The sequence below is a fragment of the Zalophus californianus genome, chromosome 1, assembly GCF_009762305.2.
Source record: "Zalophus californianus isolate mZalCal1 chromosome 1, mZalCal1.pri.v2, whole genome shotgun sequence".
NCBI classification, from domain to species: Eukaryota; Metazoa; Chordata; class Mammalia; order Carnivora; family Otariidae; genus Zalophus; species Zalophus californianus.
In genome coordinates this window covers 200770535-200796581 of record NC_045595.1, presented here as the reverse complement: position 1 = coordinate 200796581, position 26047 = coordinate 200770535, and the positions used below count along the sequence as shown (strand labels likewise).

The 26047-nt window shown below is 39.7% G+C and overlaps 1 protein-coding gene across 7 annotated transcripts in view; it reads left to right on the top strand.

The window, feature by feature from the left end:
- GRIK1 (glutamate ionotropic receptor kainate type subunit 1) overlaps positions 1 to 26047 on the top strand; it is a 364278-nt gene that overhangs the window by 107817 nt on the left and 230414 nt on the right. The window lies entirely within an intron of this gene.

Here is a 26047-nt window from a genome sequence, read left to right as displayed (position 1 = left end):
AATATGTATTATATGTATTACATATATATAAAATTTTAAAGAATTGGCTCAGCAATTATAAAAGGTAGCAAATCCAAAATCTGCAGGGTGGACCAGCTGGCTGATGCTACAGTTCAAGTCTGAAGGCCATCAGGCTAGAGACTCAGGGAAGAGCAGATGTTTCAGTTCAAGTATGAAATACTTCTGCTACAGAATTCTCTCTTGCTTGGGGAAGGTCAGCTTTTGCTCTGTTCAGATTTTCAACTGATTAATCAGTGGATTTAGTAAAGACCCGCCCACATTAGGGAGAGCAATCTGCTTTATTCAAAGTCCACTGATTAAATGTTAATCTCATTCAAAAACACTCTCACAGGGGCGCCTGGGTGGCTCAGTCCGTAAGCATCTGCCATCGGCTCAGGTCATGATCCCAGCGTCCTGGGATCAAGGCCCTCATCGGTCTCCCTGCTCCTCAAGAGGCCTGCTTCCCCCTCTCCCACTCCCCCTGCTTGTGTTCCTGCTCTCACTCTCTCTCTCTCTCTGTCAAATAAATAAATAAAATCTTTAAAAAAAAAAAAAGACTCTACAAAAATATCAGTATAATATTTGACCACATGTCTGGGCACCATAGCCCAAGCTGGTTGACACGTGAAATTAACCACCATACTCACCTTGAAATCTGAGCCAATTGAGAGGTAGTCTCACGTGTCACATAGATGAAGATGAACAGTAGCAGTGTTTGAGTAGAAGTCATGACTTAGAGAAATGGTAAATGGGCTTGCAACTCAAACCTCCTACATTAGTGACCAATGACCTCTACCCAGGTATCTTTCCATAAGGAAAGGAGAAGACTATGTAGACTGTGAGAAGAAAGCTCAAATTGTGTGCATCATGCTTTTCTCCATCTTACTACTTGATGCCACTACCATTCCTTGAAGAGAAATGACTGCGAAGACAAAGAGGAGGCTGTAAGGTACTGGTTGAAATTATTCTGAAGGAGTGGAAATTAGTACTATAGAAGATCACACAGATTTGAGTGAAGAGGGATAGGACTGTTCCCTCAAATTGCATTCAAATAAGATGTTTCAGAACAATTCTGGCTTCAAATCTAAACATACAACATCCAGAATATGGCTGCATGTGCATTACAAACTTAAAAATTATGTAAAGGATGTTTTTGGAGGTAATTTAGAAAATCCAGACATAGTCTTCAAGTTTTCTTCTTTAGGTCAACACTCCTTTTCTCTAAGAACAATGAAAGATTTTTGTCATCCTTACACCTTTCATATTTTCCTTTTATGCGATCTCTCAATATGATTCACAGAAATTTAAATGTCCCACTAGCAAAATAGCCCATCATAATTACACTTATCTACATTATCCTTTCACAGCGGAAAGCCAGGAAAATATCATTTGTCATCATTTTGCATAATATTAACATATTCATACGTTATCCAAAGATATGTCATCTAAAAAGTTATGCAAATGCCCAGAATATCTTTTCTCTCAAAACCCACAGAGATTTCATAAACATTTTTGATTGGTTCTTGTTCATCTAAGTTATGTCTTAGATTGTGTGAGGTAAAAATGTTTTTGCTTTCTTAACAGGACTGACTTAATTCTTATCTAAGGATACCCTCAATACATAATGCATTATTGTTTTAAAACTTAGAAATATAGCCTGAACTCTCCCTTCCGTGATTGTTAAATCTTTTGCTTTTGCAACACAAACTTAAAAGTTTCCCAGAAGATTTGCAAGTTTTTCACAGGGATCCAAGAAACGCATAAAATCATTTTTTCTTCTTTGATGACTCTCCATTTAGGAACTGAAACTGAATTAACAGTTGACTCTTGAACAACATCAGAGTTGGGGGGGCACTGAACCTCCTGTGTAGTCAAAAATCTGCATTTAACTTCTGACTCCCCGTAAATTTAATTACTAATAGCCTACTGTTGACCAGAAGCCTTACCGATAACATAAACAGTCCGTTAACACATTGTTTTGTATATCCTATGTATTATATACTATATTCTACAATAAATTAAGCTAGAAGAAAAAAGAAAATCTAAGAGAAAATATTTACAGTGCTGTACTGTAAAAAATATACCCACACAGTGCAAACCTGGGTTGTCCAGGGGTTAACTGTGTTTCTTAATATTCACTTAAATATTAAGACTCTCTAGTTCTAATCTTGAATCATTTATTTCAATCATTTACTTCCCACAAACATTTTTAAAATATTTGCCCTGCGATTGGAGATACTAAGTTCCAGTCGACTTCAAAATATATCCAGTTTCAAACCACTTCTCACCATCTCTACCCAGACCACCATCACCCCTCCCCTGACCAGTTGTAACCTCCCCTCTGGTCAGTGCTTCTCATCTGTTCCCATTTGATCTGTTCTCCACAGAGAAGTCGGTGGGATCCTGGTAAGTAGATTGGTTGTCATTTGCCTTCTCAAAACCCTTCATAGTCTACAAATAAAAGTTAAATTTGTCCTTCATGATCTTGCTCCTCTTCCTCTAAGCATAGGTACAGTAACTTCCCTCCACATTTACTTTGCTCCATCTGCACTGGCTTACTTGCAGTCCTTTTAGCATGCTCCTGCCTCAGGGTCTTTGCTCACCTAGAAAGCTCACCCTTTTTTTTACTGAATTCTCTTGCAAGTGAGATCTCATCAGAGATGCCTTTTCTGAATAACTGAAAAGCACCCCCTGGCTCACTTCCCATCCAGGAATCATGCTTTTGGGCCTTACCACCCTCTGACATTTTATATACTTAGCTTTGGGGGGTTTGTCTCCCCCAGTGAAATGTAAGCTTCATTAATGAAGAAAGTATGCTTGTCTATGTGTATACTATGGTAACTCTTGAATGTAAACAGTGCCTGATGGGGCACCTGGGTGGCTCAGTCAGTTAAGCCTTCGACTCTTGATTTTGGCTCAGGTCATGATCTCAGGGTTGTGAGATTGATCCCCATGTTGGGCTTGATGCTGGGCATAGAGGCTGCTTAAGATTTTCTCTCTCCCTCTCCCTCCATCCCTCCACCTCGCTTGTGCACACGTGTGCTCTCTCTCAAAAAATAAAATAAACAGTGCCTGATGTGTGGAAGACGCTTAAAAACATGTTTTGAGTGAATGAATGAAAAGTGGAAGATGTCTTAGAAGCTCTATTCCAATTTGGAATAAAAGTGAATAATTATGAAATGCTACAGCAAACATGCTCATAGTGTATGAGAGAATTGCAGGTAGAAATGTATTCTGCTTGGGAGAGCTGGAAAAGACTTCAGAAAGAAAAAAAGTTGAGTTTAAAGATGAGCAAATTTTATTAAACAGGGAATGGCATGCATGTTAGAAGGACCAGCATAGGTCAGTGTACAGAGAGCTAAAAGATGCCTAACATAATTAGAAAACTTTGAATCATACAACCTGGCTGATATACGCTTAGGTCAGCCTTGCTTGGAAGAATACCCCTTGTTGGTTCCCTAACATTTCCTACCTACTTCCTCTCTTCCAGGATAATATTATACACACACATACATTTATATACATATTTATATACATATATGTATGTATATGTGTGTGTACGTGTGTGTGTATGTGTGTGTGTGTGTGTATATATATATATATATTCTACAAATATTGGGTAAATATTGTCCTGTCACTTTCACATATTTTATTTCATTTTAGCCTCACAGAAACCCCTGTGAATTAGTTGTAGCCAACTCTATTTTACAAATGAGGAAGCTGGCACTGATGTTAAAACAATTTGCCCAGAATCACACAGTAGTGGCGAAGCCAGGTTTTGGCTGCAAGTTAAGCTCTCTTTCCTTATGTCAAATCACCTTTCCGTCCTGTCATTTCCTTAGTACTGTGAACAAGTGTACCTTCCTGATATAGTTAAAGATACATGAGCATTGCATCATGTAGAATTAGAGTAGGCTTAGTGTGATTGAAAACCCAAATAGCAAGTTTAATCAAGAAAGAGGCTTGTTTCTTTCATGTAAAGAAAGTCAGGGTACAGGATGCCTTGTTGCCCCGAGGTTTGGAGAACTTCAGTTTCTTTTATCTTTCTGTTCTATCATGTATAGTTTCATCCTGAAGTGAGCCCCTGTGCCAAAAAAACTGCTGGAACTCCATATATTCCATTCAAATACTAGCCCAGGAGAAAGAGGAGATTCTCTCCTTCTGCATATATTTTCTGGAAGATGAGTAGATCACACTTGCTTACATCCCATTGGCCAGAACTTGTCACAGGGTCAAAGATGAGGGATGGAGTGACTTCTGTTCTGGACAGCCATATGTCCCGCTAAAAAAAATACAGATTCTACTTTCAAAAAAAAACAAAAACAAAAACAAAAAAAACAAATGATGATGATAGGTATGATGGAATCAAATAGCATTCTCTGCAATAGTCATAAAAATGCTAGGGACACTTCTCTCTAAACAGAATATTCAGGGGTCTGGAAACTATGGTCCCTGGGCCAAATCCAGTCTGCCACCAGTTTTTGTAAATGAAGTTTTACTGAAACACTGCCATGCCCATTTGTGTATATATCATCCATGGCTGCCTTAGCAGAGCTAGGTAGCTGGAATGGAGACTGTATGGCACACAAACCTTACAATTTTACTATATGACTATTTACAGAAAAAGTTTCCTGATCCCTGCTCGAGATCAGTGGGTTCAAGTTTCTAAAATAGACTCAAATTTTTTTTAAGATTTTATTTATTGACAAGAGAGAAAGAGAGAGCAAGCTAGAGAGAGAGAGAGAGAGAATGAGCAGGGAGAAGGGGCAGAGGGAGAGGGAGAAGCAGACTCCCCACTGAGCAGGGAGCCCCAACATGAGGCTGGAGCCCAACACCAGGCTCAATCCCAGGACCCTGGGATCATGACCTGAGCTGAAGGCTTAACAAACTGAGCCACCCAGCTGCCCCAGATAGACTCAAAATTTTTTAATTACCAGCCCTGTTAGTATAAAAAGAGAACCCCCACCAAAAAGAGCCCAATATCTGTATGGTTTTTAGTTTATAAGTTATATACATGCAAGGCAGTAATAAAATAGGATATACCTCCATTTCTACCTAGCTCTGCACTAACTAGCTATGAGAACTGGGGAAAATCATTTATCCTTCAGTTTCTTTGTTTGTAAAATGGGGAATATAATTATATATATACCTTATAGGGTTGTTGTGAGGGTTAGGTTGGCACATTTGAAGCACTTAGAAAAGTGCCTGGTATGTTTCCAATAAAGCACAGTGACCAGTACAGCAAAGGAATGATTATTTGAACACATTCATGGTTTCCAACTTCATAGGATGTTTATTAGAGTTTCCCAGGTAAACGGCTGAGTTGGTGGTTCCAAAAGCTATGTTAAAATCCTGGCACATTCACTTACTAGGTGGATAAACTTTTAGACCTCTCAGGACCTCAGCTTATCATCTGTAAAATCAGGATAAGAATCTTGATTGCCTGGGTGTAAATCAATGCCTGTAATTCCCTTAAATCCATGCTTTGCAAATAATAAACATTTAATGATCTTGCCTATTATTCTCCCCCCCACTGTAAAACGTTTATAGCTGGGGGGCCTGAGTGGCTCAGTTGGTTAAGCGACTGCCTTCGGCTCAGGTCATGATCCTGGAGTCCCGGGATCGAGTCCCACATCGGGCTCCCTGCTCAGCAGGGAGTCTGCTTCTCCCTCGGACCCTCCCCCCTCTCATGCTCTCTCTATCTCATTCTCTCTCTCAAAATAAATAAAATAAAATAAAATCTTTTAAAAAAATAAAAATAAAATAAAATAAAATGTTTATAGCTTTGGGGGCACTTGGGTGGCTCAGTCAGTTGAGCCTCCAACTCTTGGTTTCGGCTCAGGTCATGATCTCAGAGTCATGAGATCAAGCCCCTCGTCGGGCTCCGCGCTCAGCACTGAGTCTACTCGAAATTCTCTCTCTCCCTCTCCCTCTGCCCCTCCCCCTGCTCAGTCACTCTCTCTCTCTCTCTCAAATAAGTAAATGAATCTTTTTAAAAATATGTTTACAGCTTTAATTGGCATTAGAGGGAGGACTACAGCCCACAGAGTCCATAATTTTCTGACAAGTAAAGGAGGTACACTAATATAACAACACTCATTGAAGTCTTGCAGTAATTTTCCTATGGGCATCACTCAGCCACATGGAGTCACATGCCCATGGTTTCTGTGTCAGGTCCTCTTTCGTCTCCATCCCACCATTGACTATGCCAGCCTATCTTTTCTATTTTCCCCAGAAAGGGGATTCTAATTAGAATTTCTCAAAGGAAACTTTTTTTCTCAGGCTTCCACTCCATTCTTCATTATCATTATAAAAACTAGAACATTAGATGCTGCTGATGGATCCAGAAAGATCCACACTGAGAAAGAACGATTGGATTGACTATGATGGATGCCACAATAAAAGCAGTGCAGAATGAAATGACAGAGGTGAAGATCTTTTTGGATGGGAAGTGAGAACAAGAAAGAAAAGATAGGAAACAGTGAGTTTAGGCAACTTTTTCAAGAACTAGCTGAATAATAAATGCTGTGGCCCCCACAGAGCCCCTCATGAGTGTGCCACTGATTTCTATGCAGCCAGTGTTCTTCTCTGTATCTGGGATGGTGTGCTGAAAACCCCACATCAGCATCTTTCATGTGATGAGCACTCTGCATGGCAACTTGCGACTGGTTTCGACTTTAAAGAAAACTCAAGAAAAAGACAACTTTCTTTAGCCACATCATTTTCAGTCTTGTGTATCTAATATTAAAAAAAAAAAAAAATGCCTGGTCTCTGTTTTGGGCTCATCCCAGCCTCAATGCGTAAGCTACTATTTGGTAAAAATCAACAGCTGACAACTTGATAAGGTGAAGGTCCAGTGGGTAGGAGGGTGTTAGAGGGTAGTCCTTGTCATTGGTGTCAGGGTTTCGTACAGAAACTGGATCCCTTGACCTTGCTTCCTAACTTCAAAAGCTTTACTTCTTCTCCTGGCTTTTATTTCAAGTACTATTGGCTGTTCCCTTCAAGTCTCGATCCTCGAAGATACTGCCAGATTTTCTCTGGGAGAGGATGAATGATGTTGACCTTACAGACATTAGTTTTATATCTTCCATTTAAACCTAGAGAATGTGGTGCTCATAATCCACTAGCATCCATGCTGACAACCTATACATTGTTCCAGAGTTGAATGCAATTTGATTGGAAATAACCTCAACAGTGAACTCCAAATATCATCCTATAAACTAAAAACAGAAGAAAAAGAAAACTCACATACACACACACACACACACATATACACAAACACACAAAGCTCATTGGCAGTCCCAGAATTTGTCCTTTCTGATTTTTAATTTGGCTCTGTTTTTGAAGTAAACAAGTACCTACCATAAATACAGTGACCCTTATGGGAGTATTTTGCTCCCCTGGAGCTCAAGCCACAAGTGAGTCTAAGCAGCCAGTCTTTATGTGCAACCTGCAGCATGTGAGAGCTTCAAGCTCATTCGAAATGGAAGTTGTGATGAGATGGGAAGAAGGGATGAATTTTAACCTAATAAAGAATCATCATCCATGCCTACTTGGAAAATAGCTTTCCTCTTGAATAATATTTCAATATATAATATCTTGAAGTGAGACTGTCATTACTAATTTAAGCGTAGCTTGCCATATAAATCCTGCAGCTACGTACATACATGATGCCTAAATTACTCTCTGGGGCCAACTTTTCCTGCTTAAACTACCTTAAGGAGAAACCCATTTAGGTGATGTCAGGGCCAGTCAAGGGGAAGGATAATGACCCCGGGAGAGCGGGAAGCCTTCGTGCTTAGTGACCTCCCCCTTATGCCAGGCTAGTGAGACGCTCCCGGGCATATTTCACATTCATAGGTCAGCTTTCTGAGTGACTGATGAAGACCCAGAATTAAGACGAGGTCAGATTCATCCTAACTGTGACCTGTACCACATAAGAGGCTCCTAGACTAATCTACTGTGCACTGCATCTGAATTTCAATCAGGAGGAACAAATCTCCAGAATCCTTGTATATGCCAGTGGTGTTATGCTGACCTTTGAATTACAAATAGATACTGGGAAAGAAATCCCTGAAGCAGGCAATACCTATTAAATAACAATTATGAAAATCTGTTTGCCTTTTGGAATGGCTTTTCCATAATGAGGATATGACCAAGTTGGGAGGCTGAGAAGTGGTAGGACCCATGTAGTTTCTAATTCTGAATTATTCATTTCTCAAAAGGAGAGAAATCCTCAAAGCTGGGCCAGGAAGAGAAAGTTCAGGAGGCCCAGGGGTCTTTCCTCAGGCCAAGGGTTATACAGAAAGGGCCACGGAGACTGTGCTAAGAATCTAAAAGAATTAGACTAAAATCCAGCTTCTTTTCTCCATGAGAATTTGAATCCTTTGAGTATAATTCAGTGTGGTTTGGGTTGCATCTGAATCACCTAAGTAAATCTAGTTTCATAAAAGGTTTTGTCCTGGAAAATGTTGATTGTTTCTCAATATTTATTATTTACTTTGGATATGTTCAGAAAATATTTTGTGCATTGTTTCTCATGGAGATATATACATATATAGAGAATTCTTAGGTTGAACTGTATGGAATGGCTGGGATTTGGACATGTTTCACCTTTAATACCATCCATCTTATAGAGAGAGGATTTTTTCTGTTTCCCTCCTTAGGATGCACTATACTCATCTAAGTGTCTAAGACTTCAGTCTTCAGAGTTAGATGGTCCTGAGTTGAATCTCATCTCGGTTCACGATAAGTTGTATAGCAAATTATTCCACATTTACTCTGTTTTGCATCTGCTGAGTAGGAATAATAATGTCTGGCTTATAGAGATAAGGAGAAGATAAAATGAGGGAGTATGTTTAATGCTTACCTAAACATTAGGCATATAGCAAGTCCTCTATAAATGGCTCTATATTTATTATCAGCTATTGCTGCAGCAACAAACAACTCTTAAATCTCAGTGAGTTACAAAGTAAATATTTAATTTATTGTTCCATTTCATGATGGCTACAGGCCTGCTGTAATTTTGCTGGGTTCAGTTGGCTTGGCTCAACTGGGCTGTATGTGACTTCTCTAGGAAATGTTGGCATGATGGAGGGCAGAAACTCAAGACAGTGGCAAGAATCCCAGATGATTCTTAATGCACTTGTTTAGAACCAGTACAGGAATAGCTCAGAGATTTTGTGGATTCAGTTGCAGGCCACTGTAATAGAGTGAATATTGCAATAAAGCGAGTCAAATGAACGTTTTGGTTTCCCCGTGCATATAAAAGTTATACTACCGGCATATCTCATTTTACTGCACTTTATTGCGAATCACAGATTGTGGTTTTTTTGTTTTGTTTTGTTTTGTTTTATTTTTACAAATTGAAGGTTTGTGGCATCCCCGCAAAGAGCAAGTCTATAGGTGCCATTTTCCAATAGCATGTGTTCACTTGTCTCTGTGTTACATTTTGGTAATTCTGTAAATATTTCAAACTTTATTATTATTATTACTATATTTGTTATGATGATCTCTGATCTTTGACTGTGACTGACTGAAACCTCAGATGATGGTTGACATTTTTTAGCAATAAAGTATTTTATTGCAATATTTGCTTTATTGCCATGGTCTGGAACTGAACCCGCAATATCTCCAAGGTATACCTGCCTATTGTTACTTCCATCTATTTTCCATTAATCAAAAAAGACAGATGGCCAAATTCAAAGTCATCAAGAGAGGAAAATGGGCTCTGCCTCTTAGGAGGCAGCGAGTAGTTGGGAACGATACACGTATAGCTTACTATTATTAGGTGATAACCATGGAGTCATAAGATTTAAATTTCTTTTCAGTTTTGGTGTTAATTATGAGTTAAGAGACATTGTATTTTAATCAATATTAATATGTATTATTTCCATTCTATAAATACTGGCCAGCGATAATTGTTGGGTATTTTTAATTGTTCTAATAGCAATAATAATCATCCAACACTGTCTATGATATAGTGATGAGGACATTCTTTTCATACATCCACTTTTTACACATACTCTTTTTATCATAGTTGTTAAGAGGAGAAGGGAAAATTCATAGATTACATTTCTTTAGTCAGTGGGAACTCTTATTATAGAAGAAAAATGATACTGCAGGCAGAACTCTGAATCATATTATGCCAGTGTTACAGTGGTACCACTATCCACCCCCATTCCTGGTATCCTGCCACCTCACTAATCATAACTTCCTTAAATAATAATAACAGCTCACATCAACTGAGCACTTAATTTGTCCCTATTTATTCTAAAAGCACGTTATGAAATATCTCCTGTAAATATCTTCATTTTACAGATGAGAAAGTTGAGGTGTGGAGAGGTTAAGTGGCCAAAGCCACACAGTTGGGAAGGGAATGAACAAGAACTGAAACTCAGATAGTCAACTCCAGAGCTTTCATGATACCCATGCACTGTCCTGCCTTCTGTGAAAATGTGGGATAATCACGACAATCAAAACGCATCAATCGCTTATTACAGCGAAGATACGCGTTCTGTGCATTAATGCATTTAATCCTCAAAGCATGCTTATAAAATGGATACTATCCTTATCCCCATTTTACAGATCCAGAGAATTAAAGTAACTAAGCTAACATGGCACAGCTGGTTAAAGTAGTGGAGGCTTGCTTTGAAACAAGAAATTCTGCTGTTAGACTTGACGCTCTTAGGCGCCATGCGCTATTGCCTTGACAAAAAAAAAACTTGGAAAGCTTTATTACCCTCAAAATGCCCACACTCGTCCTATATCCTGCAGCCCAACTATACATCCCATAGGGTGCATAATATTCCAGACTTATCTCACATACAAAGATTTCAGAGACACACTCCTGTCCAACCAATTTCCTCCCTTTACCTACCAAGTTATTCCCTCTCCCGTCACCATAACAACACACAACCCGCAATACACAGCTGGAATCGTTATTGAGAGAGGCAGAAGGGAGAAGTTTTTGATGTGTCTCTTCAGGGGTCCTCTCTGACATCTTTATCGCCTCTTGGTGAACTTTGGGCATCCTGTGATCCACGGCTCTGCCAATTAGGCTGTAAACGGTGCAGCAGCTTCTGTGAACTCCTGGCTCACGGGAGCCTCGTAGGACATCTTGCATCCATATGCGGGCTCTCCCAACACCCAGTATCCCCAAATCAGAACGAGAGGAGCATCTCAGTTACATAAAACATTGCATAGAGTAAATAAGGAAAAAAACAGGGACTGCATTTGCCTGTCTCTCCTTTATCACAAAGGGACCACAAACTGCTGCAAGCAAATGAGGGAAAGAGAATGCTTCCAGACTCCTTCTCCTTAGTTAAAGAAGTGAGGAAATCAGAAATCAGTATGCTGTCCAGAATGGGGGAAAAAAAAAATACCACTTAGCAAATGCATTTTGACCCTGGCACTTCTTGTTCCTTAATCAGTGGATCAAAAGTAGATTTCCCCCCATTTGTATGGAGTACCCCCTTATATATTAATATGTGGGACTAGAAAATTTCCCCCACGACTAAGGGATTCGTGTTAACTACTTTGTTTTCTATTAATAGGTGTATCAAAAAAGTACACCACAGACACCAGGTAGAAACTTGTCAGCATCTTTCCTGTGACATCACCCATTTATGTATCAAGTCTCAGGCTCCAACCTGTGATCTCAATGCTTACCATGTGATGGATAGGGAAGCCACTTCTCTGGGTTTCAGCTTCTTCATTTAGAATCAGTATTGATGGGAGTCTGGCTCTCATTACAGTATTGTGTGAGGAAAAGAAATGAAATAATATTAAACAAATATCTAAATCATAAGCTCTGTGCTCCAAGAAGGAGAAGGAATTATTAGCTTGCAATAGATGGGATATATTAATATACAGACTACATTGACTGTTCCATTCTTTAGACACAGCTCTTTAGGACACACCCCAAAATTGTTCAATGCCACACACCCATATTTATTGCAATGTCCATAATACTAAGCAATACTGGATATAGATGTTGAATTTTCTATATGGACCCGAAAATATGTATAAAACCTAGTTCCTCGACAAAACACACAAGTGTCTTATCACCCACTGTGATGATGACTGGATTTTTCCAGATATTTCTCAAACTCTGTATGCTCTTGTGCTCTTTAGCTGAGAGGACCCACCTATTCAGGCAGTGATTTAACTTAAATTCTGATGGTGCAAAGATATAAGTGAAACGACACATTAGTTAAAGTGCAGAATGCCCCTCTTATGGCAAGAATTAATTTTGGGGGCTCTGCTTCACACTGTTTAGTAGTCCCTCAGTCTAAATTATTCTTAGGTCAATACTTCTCCTGCTTCAGGTGGGTGATACCAGCAATTCCTTGGTGCTTATTTTTTTTTCTTAAAGATTTTATGTATTTGAGAGAGAGAAAGAGAGAACGAGCAGGGGGAGGGGCAGACAGAGAGGGAGAAGCAGACTCCCCCCAGGGAGCCTGATGCGGGACTTGATCCTAGGACCCGTGAGATCATGACCTGAGCCGATGGCAGACACTTAACCAACTGAGCCAGCCAGGCGCCCCTCCATGGTGCTTATTGTCACCAAATCTTGGCAACACATCTTTCAATCATGCAAATATTTACATGAATGTGCCATGTAAGAAGAGAAAATACTGCATGCTTCTGAGAAAGCTGCCTGGACAAACCACAGACCAGCCTGTCCCAGTAAACCAAGTGCTGGATTCATTCTATGAACTCATATGCATGGAAAACGCGGGGGTGTATCCTCTACCCAGGATATCTCATTTCTCCCTGTGTATATTTTTTTTCCTTAGGGTTTTAAAGCCCTATCCATTATGTCTATGCAGTCAGTCACAAAGTATGAACTGCATGGAGGAGAGGTCACACATCAGTGAAAATATTGCTGCAGGCTTCCCACCTTTGGAAATGTTCACACACTGATCTGGACAGACCCCTCAGTGAGATCCAGGGGAACTGAGGGCATCCCTTCCAAGCTGGCCCGGCTGGCATGCTTCAGAATCAAAGGAGCATATTCGCTCATCTGTGTGGTTCCTAGTGGCTTCACAAATGAGCTGGCACCGGATGCTAGATGCTGATTATATTATTTGTGAGAATCCAAAAGTAATTAAAGTGTTCACAGAAGAGGGGAATACAAGTATGTCACCCTGATCTAGTCACAATTGTCTTCACACCATGGGGCCTTTAAGACAGAGGTTGGAACATGCTGTTATCACGACTGGAAGCAAATCATTACCGATGAAACTTAAAAAACAAAACTGGAGATCAAGGTGGTTGTTTTTTTTTTTTTTTAATAAATGACAAAAGATTCAAGGATATTCTTCCATTGCTGTCGTTCATGTACTGCTTCGCTTTCTTGCAGAAGGGGTTGGAAGACAGAGTTCAAGGTCTTTGGCTGGGAATCCGATAGGTGTCATCTTAATTTCCTATAGCAGCGCCATGTCTCTTTCCCTTATTTATTCGTTGATCTGCCAAATAAAGAACCCTACTATGTGCCACATGTTATCCCAGAAGCTGGGGTTATAGCTGTGAATAAGACAGGCAAAGTCCCAGAGAGCTTATTTTCTGTTGGGAGAGGTAGGAAATAAAAAAGCAATTGAAATGATATATATTGTTTCACATGGCGGTATCTGACAGGTAGAAAATAAGTCAGATGGGAAGTAAAGAGTAACTGAAGGTTGATGAACCATTTTAAAAGGAACTGTTTCAGAAGGCATCTCTCGCGGAGGGCCTTTCAACAGAGACCTGAGGTAGGAAAGGAGCGAGCCGTGTGGGGCTACAAAAAAAAAAAAATGAGGATTCCAGGTAGAGGGGAATGCCGGAGCAATGCCTGGAAGTGTGAACATGCTTGAGATTTAGGAAACCTCATTGAACATATTCAAAATAGAAAGGAGGGGCTGGTAGGCAGAAGGAAATGTTTTCTTTGGCCTCATTTAGTATTTGCCAGGCTGTATTTAAAATCCACTTATAGTTCAAGTAAAGAGAATAAAGCAATTCACCAACTAGCACTGTATTTGTACACCCACAATTGCACAATTTAATGAAAATGTGCTCTCTAAAAGTAAACAGACATGGTGTAAATACCAATATGCTGATTAACGAGTTATTACAGAGGGCACACATGAGTGAAAATATAATTTAAATTTTGGTTTTCTGACCTTGTCTAATGCCTTGAAAGCTAGGGATAATTCAACCAATTTTACATTACTTTCCTCTTGTCCAACTTCCACTCCTTGAAACTAAGGCTTGATTTAGTTTCCAAAGAATCTAATTTCACCAAGATTGCTGTGGAATGTCTCTAATGATGCCCTTCACTTCCAGTTCCACTTGGTGCCAGCAGCCGCGGGCACCACCAAATTATTGTGAAGCTGAATGAAATAGAGCCATTCATTGGAGCTAAGTAAAAATAAACAGTTGAAATTGCCTGTCAGTCTCAGGGGGGGAATGAAGGGCCGGTTAAAGATATCTTCCCTTTTGATAAGAAATTTTATTACTTCGGGGGTGTGTTGGGTCCACATGCCCAGAGTTAGCCAGCTGCCATATCACCTTTGCTGTTGTCTGAGCCGGTACCTCCTGCCGTGTGGGGTGCCCTCATCAGCAGGAATGATAATGGGTGTTTAATGAGCACCTCAAGTCGGTGGGGCTGGAACCAAGGAGCATGGCAGAATTTTGAGTCCGTTATTGCTACCTCTCGATCTTTTTGACTTGCTCCCTAAGCCCTTCTGCTATCCTATGGATACTGTGTTAAATTCCTGAGATTACTAACTTTATGTGTTTCTCCCTCTCGGATTCAATAAAGGGAAGAGGGCCACACAAATTTATGAGTCCCGTGCTTGTATTCCCAAAGATATAGCAAGACAAGATCAACTGACTTTGAAGAAGGAAAATGGGAACTGTGTTAACTAATTATATCTGATTACGCTAGCCTTACCTATAACAAAATCGTTGGTTTTAAATATTCAATTAAAATTACAATGCATTTCATCATGTTTCCTTCCACTTTCCATTATGCTTCCATAAAGTGCATTGAAAGGGAAATACTTAATGAAAAAAAAATACATTTGCTAAGTTAGGATCAGTAAGAAAAATTGGGGTTGAGGAAAAATGTGGTCTGAGAGGGGGGAAAAAAGCTAATTATTTCAATGGAAACACAGTTGAGAATACAATCTTCAGTCGACCCTGTGAAATCCAAAGGGTGCATCCTTCACTTTCTTGGTGTTTCAAGGAAATTATTTTCTCACATTTTTGTTCTAATTCACCCAACACTTTACAGGACCAGGAGAATGCGGCGGGGTGGGGGGAGGGGCGGGGGGGGCTTGAGGAAAATTACAAACTTCACCTCGAACAGCAGGGGGCATTGCAGGGGCTGGCTAATTCTGAAAGCTGAACACTGGAAAGATGCATTTTCAAAAGGAATTTTGGATAAGCAGAATGTATGACAAGCACACAATTCCCTTTAGCCCTTCTGGAAGGAGCCAAAGCATGAATGAGGAACACTGGCATTGCATGCTACCAGAACTTCAAAAAGAAATTGGACATGCTTTATGTGACTTCTATTCATCTGCTAATATAAACACAACCCGTCTTCTGTTTACAGGTACTTTTTTGAATGTCCTGGTAACTACTCTAATACAAATAACATATCAGATCGGTGGTAGAAAAATTTCCCACAAGGCTGGCCCACAGTGGCAAGTTCCATTCTTGATGCTACTAGTCGATAGGTATTCAGAAATTGTATATTATGCTTGTGAGCCAGAGGCATGCCCACTCACTTTTCAACTCTTGCCGGCTTTTGATTCATTTCTAGCTATTCACTGTGGGAGCAGATCACTGGAACTCACCAATGAGTTCTGCTCTTGTATCTGAGAGCCAAAACCCTAAGTGTTGGAGAGTGGAATTAATCCATCTCTGGCTTTCTTAAGGGCCTCACAAATTCTTGTCAGCCACCTCAGTTCTGACTTAAAACTAGAACTTCCCTTCTTTATTCTGGAAATGTCTGTGACAATAGGAATCCATTCTCTTCTGCCTTTTTGTTCTCATCTATCATTCCTAGTAGGACAGCATAAAATCTCAGTGGGGAGGAGGCCATTCTGAATGCTCAGTGATCCTTTCCTTTCTCATCCTAAGACTTTAACATATTCCCTTTGCAAAGTCACAAGTTCTTACGAACTGCAACAAGCCCTTCAGTGAGAAGACCCCAGGTGTGCCCAGTGCCTATCACCATGGAAACTGGCTGGGTCCTCAGATGGAAGAAGCCGATTTGAACAGACAAGGCTATCAGGAATCTGTAACTCAACCTAAACACTCATTGCTATGCTAATGTTCCAGAGTCATCTTGAGAAATTAATAAAATGACTGTTAATGTTCTTACCTATTCCAAATCCATGAGAGAAAAATGGTGGATGGACCTGGTCCCGGAAGGCAATGAAGATCTTCTGTAATAACAGACTACTTACTTTGTTGGGTAATAAGTGTATATCGGCAAATTGGTTCTTGAATTCTCTGCTTTATTGCTACGGTTTGTTGTAATTATAGATTTTTAAATCTATTTTTAAGAAGACAATTTTAAAAGAGAACATCTCCACTTGAAAGTCAGTCTATTGCTTTTATTTTTATTCTTTAGATTTTGATAATTAAAGGTACTAAGTTATCAGTTAAGGTTATGCTTAGCTGTTATAACAAATCCCAAAATGTTTAATGACCAAATGCAGTCTTTTCTTCCCTAGCTCCCAGACATTCAAAGCAGATGATCCTGACAGCGACCTCTCCTCCAAGTGGTAATTTCAAGATCCAGGTTCCTTCTGTTGTATGTCTCTCACCATTGCCATGCTTGTCTGCACCAAGCTCATAGATCATGAGTGGAAAGATCTTAGTAGCCGTGGATGGAAATGGTGTACACCACTTCTGACCACACTACATTTTTCTAGAACTCAATCATATGGGCACACCTATTTAGAGAAGCAGGAAAATATAGTTAGATATATGTCCTGAGAGAAAAGGAAATGAGATTGGTGAATACATAGCCAGTGTCTGACACACAAACTCTACTAATAATAATCCCATTTTTACATATATTATGCACTTTTTAAATTTCCTTAAACAAAGGTACATTCTCTATCAACCTTCTGAGTGCCAAGATCTGTATGAAACTAAATTTTACAGTTAGAAAGGTAAGAATAGCTAATTCAGTTGTGAAAGAAAAAAAAAGAGAGAAAAGGGAAAGAAAAAGGGAAAGAGGAAAGAAAGAGAGAGACAGAAAGGAAGGAAGAATGAATTAATTCCTGCCTACTTTCCTCACAGAGTACTCAAATTTTGAGCTCAATTTAGTTCAAACAAAACTGAGGCTAGAAATATGTCACCATTGGGGCATCTGAGTGGTGCAGTTGGTTAAGTGTTTGACTCTTGGTTTCAGCTCAGGTCATGATCTCAGGGTCATGGGATCAAGCCCCACACTGGGCTCTGTGCTCAATGCAGAGTCTGCTTGGGACTCTCTTTCCCTTTCCCTCAGCCCCTCCCCCTCTCTCTAAAATAGATAAATCAATCTTTAAAAAATATATATGTCACCATGAAACAGGTCCTGTGCCTTAGAATAAGAACACCACCGAGATCAAGTACGTACCCCACTTGGCTAGCTATGTAAAAGAAGGAACTATTACCTGAGCAAGAAAGAGACACTAGCAACCCAACCCTACAGAAACAACTCAAGAGGAACAATGTTGCATTTAAACTTCAGGGTTCCCTCTGGCATGACCATCCTCCCATGCCTTCCCAGTTCATCATAGCCAAAAGTACAGCTACTTGGAAGGATAGAAGAATCAGGCCAAAGCTGAGCTGTCTGTCACTGGAAGATTGTACATGGGGTTACATATCTTTTCTCCCACCCCACAGCTGCCACAAAGACATGACACTGTGCTGGCAGGCTATCATAATACTTCATACATCACTGGATCTCCATAAATACAGTTAATTACCAGATCATGAGCAAGGGCTTTTAAAAGAATTCTCAATTCACATCTTGAACTGTTGAGACAGGGGTAAGATGTCATACTGACTGAGGACAAGCTGTTGTTCTGCTATGTCCAAATCCTGCTGACAGGTCCTTAAAACCAGAAAGCCTGCAAGGAGTGTGCTGCATCTTAATCAAGTAGCATGGAAAAGGGAAAGACAGAGCTTCCAATGAGAAAAGGCGAGGACTACCTGGAATATGGTTAGGGGTATTAAAATACATTTGTTTTCATTGATCACATCCAACAGTAACTGCAAATGTTTTTCATAATATCTTTAATACATTCAGATTAAGGATAGACATAAGTATGAATGTTGCCTGTTGTTGACTTTTATTCCACTGAACAAATATCAGCCTGAATCCATATGGGCAGGGAGTATGTGAGTTCTATTCTTTGTTACAAGTCCCAAATGCCTAAAATAGCACCCAGTGCAAGGTAGGTACTCACATATAAATTAATGTTGCACTTCTATAACAACTTAATGAAGCACTATGGGATGGTTCCCTAAATAGTTTAAAAGACTCCTGAGTAGTGATTTTTGACATGGATATTACCCCTTAGGATTGATACTTGAATGATATGGAAGAGCTAGCTACATCTATGCTTAACAGGTTAGGAGAGGGTGAGATGAAATGTTTCAAAATTATTATCAGTGAGAAAAAAATGCCACAACCATTAACATAGACATAATCCGAGATTTACTTCAATATCAGAGGAATGATTCTGGATTTGTCTACTTTCTATACTCTTTTTATTGAGAAAAAAAAGCTCTCAAATTTAATTGGACAATTGGTTTGTTATTGGCTGACTGATTAGTTGTTTTTTAAATGAACTGGGCCACCCAATCACACCAAAAAGGCCTATGTAAATTAAAATATCAGTGTTAAATTAAAGGGTTCAATTAATATATATATATATCATAGATTCATTTTATGTAAATTTATGATGTGACAAAATTATGATTTTATAAACTGTCATTCAGATTATATTGGGATGCCTTACAAAAATGCATACAGTAAATTTAGGCCTTTTTTTTCCAGGCTCTAGAGCATGATTTTATTATTTATTTTAAATTATTATAAAGGTTTATAGGTGAGTTGTGTTTTCCTGTCACATTTTCCATGACCCCCTTTGCTTCTTACATGACAATGTAAGTCCCAATTATAATAGTGTTCGTACAGAGAAATGCTGATTTACAATGAAGTGTTTTTGCAAAACTGCCAAGTTTATATTGTAGTAAAATCAATGATTACCTATATCAGTGATCACAAGTTTCGTTTGCAAACTCTGAAATCTTGATTATGGTTACCCTCAAGCACGATGACAAGAAGGAATGTTCAGCAGAAGTGTTGTCATGGCTGATTAGCAATGTCACTACAGGTATCAGAACGGGGAGGGCTTGCACCCTATGTATTTGCCATCTCTGACCTACATTAACAAATATTTAAAAAGCAAAAACATATGTTGCTGACTGCTCTTTTGACCTGAACTAATGCAGCTTTCTATAAGGTATCTGGTTCCGACTACATTCACTCTAGCGGAGTAATTTATCCACTAGAAGAACACAGCTAATTTCTTCTTAGCTCTCAAAATGTAAAAAGCAGGTGGATTATACTATATTTGGTTTGCTCAAACTAGCTTTAACTCCAGAAGAGGATTTACTGGTTCATACATTGGCAGTTCATGGGAGGTCCAGACTTCAGGGTCAGTTTGATCAGTGGCTCAATGATGTCGTGAAGGCACTACGGGCTTCTGTCACTTTTCCCTGCCTTCCACCAGCCAGCTTCAGGCTAGACCAGTTCCCTCATGGTGGTCAAGTGGCTGCAGCAGTTTCAGGCTTCTTAACCACGTACCACACCATGTGTGATTGGGAAAGTGAGCGTCTATTCTAGCATTGTAACAAGGTGGGGATTTGCCCCTGTGGTTCTCTTAGGTCCCAGGACCGCTCGTGAACTAAATGCTGTCACTGAGGGAATGGTGTATGCTAACTGGCCTTTGCATCCAGGCTCCATTCCAGTAGCTTGGAGTAGACTGAGCTTCTCATAAATTTCATGGACTATACAACCTCATAAAATCTAGGAACTTGTGGGAAAAAAATAAGGGGGAAATAGAGTTTGGGTAAGCAACTAAAGGTGTCTACTCCATGACCTAACAGCCTGCCTTTGAGAAGTGTAATCAGTTAGGATCACGGGCTCTGGAGCAAGAATCCCTGCATCTGAACACTGCCTCTTCCTCTTACTAGCGGTATAATTTTGGCCAAGTTAAACTCCCTAGCTCAGCACCTCAGTTTTCTAACCTGTAAAATGGGGATACTAATACCTTATAAGCCTGTTAGAATAAAATAAAATTATATATGTGGAAAATTTAGAATAATACCTGGTATTTAGTAAATACCATACAATTCTTAGCTGTTATTATTTTTGATAGGCTTATTATATAATTAATTTCTCTCAGATGCCTTCATCTTTACACATACAAAATGGGATTTGCGTGCTAGGATGAGAGCATTGGAAAGTTCCCAAACTATGAGCCATTCATATTCTTAGAACTTAGTAGTAGCGATTGATAATGTAAAATGGGATTTTTTTTTTTCTTTAGAGAGAGTCATAACTAAATGGCAAGTAATTTGCCTTACTATCACACAGTGCTCTCAACACAGTCACTTCAATATCCTGATATTATCTTTGGGTGACTTCATAATTAGATTCCAATTCTATATTCATTCCACTCAAAGAATATTGCTCTTACTGAGGAACGTTTTGTGTTCTGTTTTTATTTTTTAATCAGAGTTGAAAATGGACCGTACTTTACTGTCTAATTAAAGACCTATCCTTCATGCGCATTTTTTTTCTCATGAAGCCCTTCAGTGTATTTTCCAGTGCGGTGTGGAAACTGGACATACTGTTGGAAAAGGGTAAATAACAAACCGTTAGAATCTCCTTTTCTCTGATGAAAATATAGCTTAAAAACTTTCTTACAGGCCTTGGCTGATATTTTAGACAGTTTTCTTTGATTACGCATGATATAGGTTAAGGGGAAAATGGGTGTATGGGGGAGTTGTTATTGGATAAAGAGGTAAATTCCACATTCAGAAGAGATGAGCTGAGCTGCCAGGCTTTGCAGCGACTGAAATGATAGGCATTACGGTCTCTGATGCCAACACAACCATTCGTCCTTCTTCCAGCCATTTGCCTTTCTGTATCAGTACTGTCCTCCCAGACCAGCTTTAGCCACGTGATGCCGGATCAATTCTCCCCCGCCGCCCCATATTCCATGATTGAAACAGCTTTTTCTTACCCACTTCAGATAGGAAAAATTCCAGAGAATGAGTCTATGGGACCAGACTTCATCGTGTGCACATCCTATGACTAGAAATGGGGGTCAATTACTTGGATCAGGGGTTGAGGATCCTGAGTACAGGAAAATTACAAGCATCATAGTTGGGAACTTCTTAGTGGGAAGATAAAAGTTTTTTTCTTATTTTACTAATACTTTGAGACAGTGAGCCAAGTGTGGATTTGGACAGAGCTGAACAACATATTCATAGAGGTAGGAAGGTAGCTAGTGCACCCTTCACAGTTCTGCAAGAGTACACGCATACTTGGAGTAGAGCCAGATACCTACTGAAGGGCCGGCCCAGAAGAAGGGCCACCAGGATCCCTCTCACCAGCCTACATGCCCCATTGCCTTCAGGGCTGATAGAGCAGCCCAGTCTCAGAAAAATCTCTCAGCTGAACACAGAACATTATCATGCAGTTTGTTGACAATCTTCTGCATCTTGCCCTGAGGACAGGAGCCAGGAAATGGAAAGCCTGTAGTTCTGAGATGTTCATTTGCTTCTGAGGTGCATATAATTGCTGATTAGTTTGGCACTTAGATATATGCCTTAACATTTAGTTTGTGAAAGATGAATACATTAGCCCTGCAGGAACCATAACTATGGTAGTTTCTGAGTTGTCAAAATGCACTTTATGCATTTCATAAAATCATTTTTTTAAATAAATAAAGTTGGAGTTATGGGCTAAATCTCATCTAGAAGACTAGAGCTGAAGGATAAAGTTGTGGTTCCTTTATAAGGTGGGGCCCTGGATTCTTCTAGCATTATCTTACATCTGACTGCAACACTGTCTATAAAAGGATGGTTACCATTCACCTGGCCTAGATGACAAACATCCACATCTCATTGGGCCTTAGGGTCTGAATTAAACTAGAGCATTATGTGATGAAACTGTGCCATATGTCTGATGTCTTTGTTAATCAATTAATAAGCAGCCTTCATATCTATAAGATTACACTGAACACTATAAATGATATAGACCCCCTGAAGGAACATGCAACTCCTTATGAGTCACATTAAAAACATTAAAGGAAGATTAGGGACCAAATTCTAGGTTATAACTGAGAAAATAAGTCAATATGTACTTTGTGTGGGCTAGATTGGTCCAGATCCATTTCTTGAAAGACACAGGGCTTGAAACAGGTCTCAGGTGATGGACAGGAAAAAGGGTATTCTTTACAGTCTCTATTTTTATGATTGGTATAGATATGTAGGGTTGAAATTGCATTTCAGGCAGTGTGAATAGCCTGAACCAAACCACAAAGGTGATCTTAGAAGCTCCCGTGGAGTGTAGAGAGCATGATGCACAGTAAATCATGTTGGAAGGTGACTGGCAGGTGATGAAAGCTGGACAAAAAGATTTACACTTGGTACAATAGTTTGCTGAACAGGGAAGTCATGAAAGCAATATTTTTTTGAAACATAAGTCATTCCGGTCTGTGCATGAGTGTGGGTGCAGCACGCACATGGGTACATGAAAGAGAAAGAGGGAAAAGAGAGGTGGGGAAATGTCAAGTCAATTATCAGAAGGCAGAAGTAGCAAGCTTATTGAAGGTATGTAGTAACAAAGTCTGAAGTTAAGATGATGACAGAGACATAATGAGTAAAGTTCATAAAGATATTTTCTAAAACAGGAACGGCCGGACTTGACGACACTGAGACACAAAAAGGGGATACTCCACAGCTTTTGGGTTGGGAGACCGTTGAAAATTCAGCCTTTGCTGTTCATGTTGTGTCATCTCCTAGTTCCTTCCAAGTGGCCAGCGGTTGAAGGGAATTATTTCTGGTCATTATTAGTGTGAGTGGGAAAAAATGTCAGCTTCTGACTGGATCTACTCATTGTTCTATCGGAGAGAAATGAATACTAAGATATACATGAGGAATCCCTGCACCTTTGGATTTCAATGCCCAGCCCTGCTTGATTACAGTTTGTGTTCTCTCACAAAGACTGATTAAGTGGGACTTGAAGGAACGCTTACCTCTAGGGAAAAAAAGACAAGTGACAGAAATTCTTGGTGAAATAAAGTTGGTAGAAGTCTGGGGTATAATTACTGCTGGGTTATCATTTGTGGAGGAACGTTAGTTTCCTTTAACCAATAATTTCTAAGTTCAGAATTATTTCTGAAAAAGTATTTGCATCTCTTTCTACATACGCACACTTAACCTTTGAATAATGTGGGGGTTACGGGCACCAAGTCCCCTGTGCAGTCAAAAATCCACATATACTTTTTAATTCCCCCCAGAATTTAACTACTAATAGCCTACTGTTGACTGGAAGCCTTACCGATAAATAGTCAACACATATTTTGTATGTTATATATATTATATGCTGTATTCTTAAAATAAACTAGGCTAGAGGGCGCCTGGGTGGCTCAGTTGGTTAAGCGACTGCCTTTGGCTCAGGTCATGATCCTGGAGTCCCGGGATCGAGTCCCACATCGGGCTCCCTGCTCAGCGGGGAGTCTGCTTCTCCCTCTGACCCTCTTCCCTCTTGTGCTCTCTCTCTCTCATTCTCTCTCTCTCAAATAAATAAATAAAATCTTTAAAAAAAAAATAAAAAAAATAAACTAGGCTAGAGAAAATGCTATTAATTATAATAAAAAACACACTTACAGAACATACTGTATTTGTTGGAAAAACCTGTGTATAAGTGGACCCCCGCCATTTAAACCCATGTTGTTGGAGGGTCATCTGTATAGTTGTAAATATCTGTGGATGTGTATATATCAAAATCAACTGCAAACACATCCAAAGAGTTGAAAACACGTTCCTATATCTTCATGTAGTCTTATAAAAAGTAGTTAATCTCAATTTTATTGAAAATACAGCCAATTAGTACACATCAGTAGTCAAGCAAAATGACAATAGAATCCAGGTACTACTAAATATGAGTACGTTCCACTTCAGGCTTCAGCAAATTAGTGAAGTCTGAATTCAATTTGGCTGCCTGATTCAAGCCCCTGATCAATACAGACTAAAAAGAATTGATGGAGTTTTCTACTCTTCAGACCAGGTCAGCTAAATTTAAAGAGATAAGTACCACTTAGAGGAGTGAGTAACAGTAGCGCCTGGGTTGGGGTGTGACGTGGAGGAAATGGTAACACTGAAAAGCATGAGTCACTACCCCCAGGATCCTGAGTCCATTTCTGTCACGAATCAACTATGTGATCATGAATGAGGACTTCACATCTATCAGCCTCAGTTTCCTCACTTGTAAAATGGGAGAGTTAAAAACAATCATTTCCACAGGTAGAGATCTGATAGCATTTTTAGTGAGATCATGACCCTCCTTCTGCAAACCAGTTGTTAGCAAGAGATTCGTCATTTGGAAAACCAAAGCCATTACTGTCCTTTTTCTCGTCACAGTGGTCTGACCCTTCAGCACACATTGATCATAAGCTATTGCTCCTCGCCGCCCCTTCCCTGCAGGAGCCTGTTTTCCCCAGTGCTACAGCCCTGACTTGCAGTTTGGTTTCCAAACTCTGCCCTCCTCCAACCATGTACACATGGGTCTTACTTTTTCCCCCACTACTTCAGTATCCTTTTATCTCCCAATGCACTCTAAGGTCTTTGCGGTAGAGACCATGCCTTGTATTTTCTTGTATTCTCTACACTGTCTGACGTAGCCTCAGGCATACAGCAGGTGTTGAGCCAAAGCCTGTGGGCAGGTGGGGTTTGTTTAACTAACAGACTCTTAATTTTCACTCAAAGGACTTTTGGTCTAATAGGCCAACAGAAATTCCAACAAGAAATCGTCAAATATGATATACGGAAAATGTAATGCCTGGGAAATGATAAGAACATATATTTCTTTTTTAAAGTTTCAAGACCTTAGGGCATACTCTTAAAACGGCCCATTCTGTCATATATATGAGAATACAGTAGCACTGACATTTAATGTTTACATGAGAGGGTGCTGTCTTAAAATCCTTTAAGCTGGAGTGAGGAAAAAAAGGTGGATGGACAGGTGCCGTATGCATGCACACACATGTGGGAGAAAGGTTGTCTTCCTTTCTATTTGTAAAATCACTTTCTGCTGTTCTCAGAGATAAACTCTGACACCTAAGACAGGAAAGGACTGCTACTATTGAATTACTGCATGTCTAGAGGGAATAGCAAAAGGCTCTGTAGGCTTTAAGAAAGCCAGATCGCATATTTCATCACACTTGATAACTTAAAAAGGATTTGCTTTCACATACCCGCATAAAAAGGAATCATCTAAGTTCTCGTGCCATCGCATAGGAGAGGGATGCCCTCTTCTAGCTGGCAGGGACCTATGAGATGGTCCAGTACAATGCCCTCCTCTGTGGAAGAAGTTGTGAGAGCCCTCTTAGGTTTAAGTATATTTTACCATTTTCTACTTAACAAAACTCTTCCATGGTTTATTGCAGAGCAACTATTTAAAATGACCCGCTTATTGATCTCATAAAAGGAATTTCTATCTAAACATGAATATTAACTATGTTTAAAAAAAATAGGAACACCGAAACTTGAGCTCTGGAATCACACACACCTGTGTTCCAATCCCAGCGAGACCCTTACTAGAAGCCTGGACAAGTGACCTGAGGTCTTGATCCATTTGTTCACTTTCCCTCATTAAATGAGAGATGTTCTAGTTTCTACCTTAAATGATACCACACATACGGCACAAAATAGTGCCGTATGTGTGGTCAGTGCCCATTCCAGCTCCAATCTTAAG